Genomic DNA, 5,837 nt, shown 5'->3' on the forward strand with positions numbered 1-5,837 from the left:
TGGATGGCTTTCATATTGCTGGTGACATAACCTTTTTCAGTGTAACACATCTATATATATTAGGGCTGTGTGAAACAGCACCATTTTGTTTTGACTTCTGCTTCCCCATTTCAAAGGGACAGCATTTCATTTTGAAGTTTCATTTTGTTTTGTCAAAACTGTTTTACTGTTTCGACCATTTTGACATTTCTACCATAGGCTATATGGGGAATCATAAAATTGCCTATACCTTTGTCATTTCTTGCCTGATTTGAATACAAACAGGGAGCACGTAGGGTATCCCCTGCTGAGGCCACAATGCCTGTTAAGTTTCAAGGAGATAGTTTCAGGGGTTTCTAAGAAACTGCATCTCAAACTGGTCAGAGCAAAATTCATGTCACTTATAAGTGTGAAGGCACAAGGGGGTGAAAACAGAATGCATGGTAGCCCCTGCTGAGGCCATGAAGCCTGCCAGGTTTCAAAGAGATAGGGGCAGGGGTTTCTGGGAAACTACACCTCATGCTGTTAACAAGCAAAACTTGTGATGTGTGACTTTGTGTGTGTGTTGAGGCACACCCTCACTGGCACTGGGGCCTCTACATGACATGGTAATGTGCCCCAATGAGGCCTCCTCCTATCCTAAAGCCTCATCCTGGTCTACTATTTTAAATAACAACAGGTAAGCACTGAAGCACAGTAGCACTAGCATCTCAGGCAGCCAAATTGTCACAGAGCCTTTCTTTCCTTTCCTGCAGGAGTTTTGTCTCTAGCAGCTGCCAGAGAACTCTCCCTGCCAGCTCCAGCCCTGGGGCTTAGATGTGCCCAGGGCATTGTGGCCTTCCAGTCAGCTGACTGCAGACAAGTGCTAGGGGTGTTGGTCTAAGGAGATGGCACTGGCAGACAAGGTTCTTTGAGTCGAGCTGGTATCTTTTAGTAGACCAACTGAATAGTTGGAGAAATATATCTTAGCAAGGTTTTGGGTTGAAAAACCCTTCATCAGGCTGAGGAAGAACCTACAGTTGGTGTGTGTGCTCTTCCTGCAGGGAAGGAATAGTAAAGAAGCCAGAGGCTGGCATGTGATGCAGAGAAGAAAGCCAGTCAGTGAAAATGGAATTGGAGGCATCGGGGTTGAAGGATAGGCCGGGGTTGGGGCAGAAGGGGGTTATAGCAGGAGAAGTGGAGGGGTACCTGGGGAGTCAGACGTCCAGCAGTTTGTAGGGTATCAGAATTCCAATGTCTATATTGGGTCCATGAATTTCTGTACCAAGGAGGTAGATGAAGTGCAGTTCACAGGCTCATCTGTGAAAAGTGGTTTGTAAATTCAAACAAGCACTGAACCTCACTAACCTCATCACCAGAAGCCAACTTGCTACAGCCCAAAACACACTGAATAGATCCAGACCATGCCATGACAAGACAACACATGCAAAACCTGCCAACAATATCTCCAGAATAGAGATATCTTCACAATACTATACATATCTCCATCAGGGCACCAAGGTCTGATGGAATATATGTGGAGACACCAATCAACAACTGCACACCAGAATGAGCACACACCAAAAATTGATCAAAGACAACAACAGAATACCACATGTCTCCAATCTCTCAGGCCTGAACCTCAAATGGAATTGTGGTGCAGGAGGAGACTGGCTGGTAGATGGCATGATGGCATGGGAGAGTGAATCCCCCTCTTCCACATCTCCCACGTCTGCTGTTCTGCCTTCCTGACCCTCTTCACCAGCACCTCTGTCCACTGGTTTAGGTTTTGGCTGCTGCCTATGCTCCCCTTCAGCCTTGGGTCACACCTGGCAGCCAGCACATGGACCATGCTGAACCACAAGGGATCAAGCCATTTCCTGATGCCCTCCTTCAGCTGTCTCACCAGTGACTGCACATCTGGTGACAGAAGCTTGCCCCAGCCAGGAACATTGATCCCCAAGAATGTCTCCATTCAGCTCTGAAGTTCCCCCACTATGGGGATCACCTGGCTAAGGAGGGCATCAGCAGTGTTGAGGGTCTCGGTGGCCTTGAGGAAAGGCTTGAGGACCACGAAGCTCTGGGAGATGGCATCCCACCCTGCTCTGTTCAGGAGGCCACTGATTCCAATCTCCCCAAGCAAGGCCATCTCATGGATGGCCTTATGTTTCCCCACCAGCCTCTTGAGCATCAGGTATGTGGCATTCCACCAAGCCTCCATACCCTGCATGATTTTGTGCTGTGGGATGTTCAGCTCTGTCTGTTTGTCCCACAGCATCTTGCCCTGCTTGATGCTCTGGTGGAAGTAGCCTGTCACCTTCCTTCATTTTGAAATGAGCTTGCTGCGGGGTGCTGGCACCATCACCAGCAGTCCTGTCCCTCTGCAAGGCATCCCTGACAGTGAGGTGCAACTTGTGTGCCACACAACAAATACAAACAAAGTTGGCATCACAGACCACCATGACCATATAGGCCCTATTGTCAGTGATGATTTTGCTGCCCAATGAGCCACCCCTGCACCAAGCAGTTCATGCCCCCATGATCTTGGTTGCTGTGTGGGATTCATCCATCACCTTGGCTTGAAGGAGAGCCCACTGATGACCTGACTGGGCACACCAGTGCCTTGTGAGGGCAAGGTATACATGATCTCCACCCCGGCTGCTCCAGATGTCTGAGGTGAAGTGCAAGGCTACCCACTGACCTGCCTTCTAAAGCTCCTCCCTCTAGTACTCCCTGCATGCCCCATACAGGGAGGACACCACCATCCTGCTGAAGGGGATGAATGTGGGCACTTGGCATAATGGGGCCATGAGCACCATGAACTGCCTGAACCCTGGCCACTCAACTGAGGTGAAGGGATGTCCACACAAAGCAAGCATCTCCCCAATGTTCTGGGTGAGCTCACTTGCCTTTGCAATGTTCCCCCTTTTCTGTCTGCCTTTTCCCTACTGTTTCAGGATGGTCTGCCTCTGCTTTGGGGGGCAGGGCTTTGGGGCAAGAGGGGGACTTTCCTTTGGGCATGCTCCCACTGGTGCCAGGCTGAGGAGGAGCAAGAGCAAAGAGGGGGTGTCTATGGAGATGTATCAGCATCCCTGTGGTGCTCATGTGTTTGTTTCCTGGCCCTGGCTAGTTTTGGCTCGGCAGTGCAGGCAGATAACATATGTGGGATCATCTGCCAGCTCAAAATGATTCCAAACCACACTACCCACTCACTTCTGGGGTGTGGGTGTATGTGAAGATGCTGTACTTACCCCTCCTCAGCAGGCAGTGGCACAGCAACAAGAGGAGTGGACTCAGCTGAGCCCCTCAAGTTCCTCCGAAGTGTCATCTGGGGAAGAAGACCTGGCTCTAAGGGAAACTTGAGGGGTGTGGAGCACAAACTCAGATGATTCCCCCTCCTTCCCCGAAATTTCCCTAGCTATGGCATTTAGATCCAGCTCCAGCTCTTCCAGCTGGCACTGGAAGGTTTAGTATGGGAAGTTAAATGCAGGTGGAGGAGACAGTCGTGCTGGTGCTGCTGCTTGTTGTCATGGTGGTGGCGCAGGGAGGGTTATGTCTGTTGCTCTTGGACAGGATGCAGACTCAGACACACGCATTAGCACTGCTCCCTGCTGCCTATAGAACTGAAAGCCTGATACCTGCTAGTTGTAGGAAAGAGGCTGCATCTCATTTTGGAGAGGGAGGGAACTTACAACTCTCCCTCTACCCCGTCTTCCACCCCTCCCTGAAGGCTTGCCAGCTGCATTTCCAGCACGCTTCATGGTGTGTTTCATAGTGTGTTCGCCTTGGTGTGCTAAAAAATCTGTATGTTGTTCTGTAATGTTATCTGATTGATGTAATATATGTAGATAAGATAATTGTATGTATGTGTATTTATGTAATGTATGTATTTATTTATGTAATAAATAAAATCTATACATGTATGTAGTATATGTTCCTGAATTAATCCTATATTATAATATACAATATATGCTATGCTTCCCTGCACAGTGAATGGAATGCACACTGTGAGAGAAAGCACAGATTTCTTTCCTGGGGGAAAAGAATCTTAATGGACTAACAAAAACAAAAAGAGGATTTTGGGGGAGGAATAAATTTAAAGGAAACAATGAATCTATTAATAAAAGGGTATAGAAAGCAAAAGGTATTGACGGATCCCTCTTGCTAGGAACAGGCTAGCAAGTAGGAAGTGGTAGCCTATGTTGTCTGATGCTGCTGAGCTGCTGAAAGACACAGCTCAGTAACTGACCCCAAGACAGAAAGCAGCCCAGTTCAAACAATGCTGCTTTTTATGCTGTTTTTCCATCCTTCCCACAGAGTACTGGGATTGGAAGGGACCTCAGGGAAGGATCACAGTCACTGGCCAGCTGCACAATCAATATCAGAGCAGTCCTTCCCCCCTCTTCCCCCTCCCTCTCCTTATTTTCTATTTCCTTGCAGGCAAGCCCAGCTTCAGTTTCAAAACTCAAAACATTCTGAAACTTTCAAAATGGTTCGACTGCCCTCGTTTTATTTCTAGGTTGCTTTGAAGACTTTCATTTCATTTTGACTTCACTGTTTCGAACTCAAAATGAGTTGAAACAGTGTCAAAATGAAACAGCCAGCAAAATTTCATGCAGCTCATATATATACACATATATATATATTGGATGAGAGATAGGAAAGTAATAATCTCACTGTAGATGACACTGATGCGATAGCATCTGGAATACTATGTATAGTTCTGATGGCATGTATTCAAGAAAAAAAAATCATTCAGAATTGGACAGGTACAGAGAAGACCTACTAGAAATATCAAAAGAGCAATCATACAAAAGGAGGTGAAAAAGCTCAGCTGTTTTAATGCAACAAAAATGAAGACTGAGATTATTGCTTTCTACAAATATTTCAGAAAAGCAAAGATCAGGAAGGGAAAATAACTATTTAAGTTTATGTACAATGTTGGTACAAATGGGTATAAACTTAATATAAATTAATTTAGGCTAGAAATGTTGACCATTTTCTAACGAGAGAACCCATGGTCAGATCTAGGAATTCAAAAAGGAGGGTGAGTGAGATGCCATTGGTTCTGCAGGGGTACTTACAGACCATCTCTCCCTCCTTCCCTCCCTGAAGAACAGATTGCACTAGAGCAGCATCTGCTGGGGCCTTTATGAGTCCCTGAAGCAGGTAAGAATTTCTCTCCATCCCCCACTTTGGCACTCTTCCCCTCCTATGCAGAGACCACCTTTCCATTTCCATTGCCCCCTGCCACTCCTCAGCAGAGTTTGCTCAGGGATTGTCTCTGGGAACAGGAAAGGGGGACCTGCACACCACCACTGCTGTCCCTGGCTGACCCAGGGGGAGCCCCAGAGCTACTCTTGCCCTGCTCCATCTGGATTTCTGTGAGTGGCAGCACAGAGTGCTGGGCTTGTCCAGAGCCAGTGGTGATGGACACCTGCCCCCCTTCCAGGTGCTCCTGCTCCCTGCCCATTCCCCACAAGTGTATCCCACTGGCTAGGAGGCATCACTGAAGGGGAGAACCCACCACTGCTGCCATCCCTGGATGAGCCTGTATCCCATGTAACTGGAGACCCTGAGACAGTGTAGGAAATAAAGTAGAGGGACAGAGCAAGGATGCACCCACTGCCCTTGCTGCCATGCCTGGTACCCTGCACAGCTGCTCCCCACAGCCCTCATCTGGACTAGGGCAGGAACGGGCTTCAGGCTTCCTCACCCCCAGGTCAGTTGGGGACAGTAGCATGGCTGGACAGATCCCCCATCCCTCACTTCCTTCCTGCTTTCATCCCTCACTTCCTGCTTGGTCACCTTATGCCAACCCATAGTGCCAGTTGCACTTTGGATACTGAAGGGGACCCAGGCATCCAGAGCTGTAGGAC

The sequence above is a fragment of the Crocodylus siamensis genome, chromosome 1 (genome assembly GCF_052110815.1).
Source record: "Crocodylus siamensis isolate JL-2025a chromosome 1, ASM5211081v1, whole genome shotgun sequence".
Classification (NCBI taxonomy): domain Eukaryota; kingdom Metazoa; phylum Chordata; order Crocodylia; family Crocodylidae; genus Crocodylus; species Crocodylus siamensis.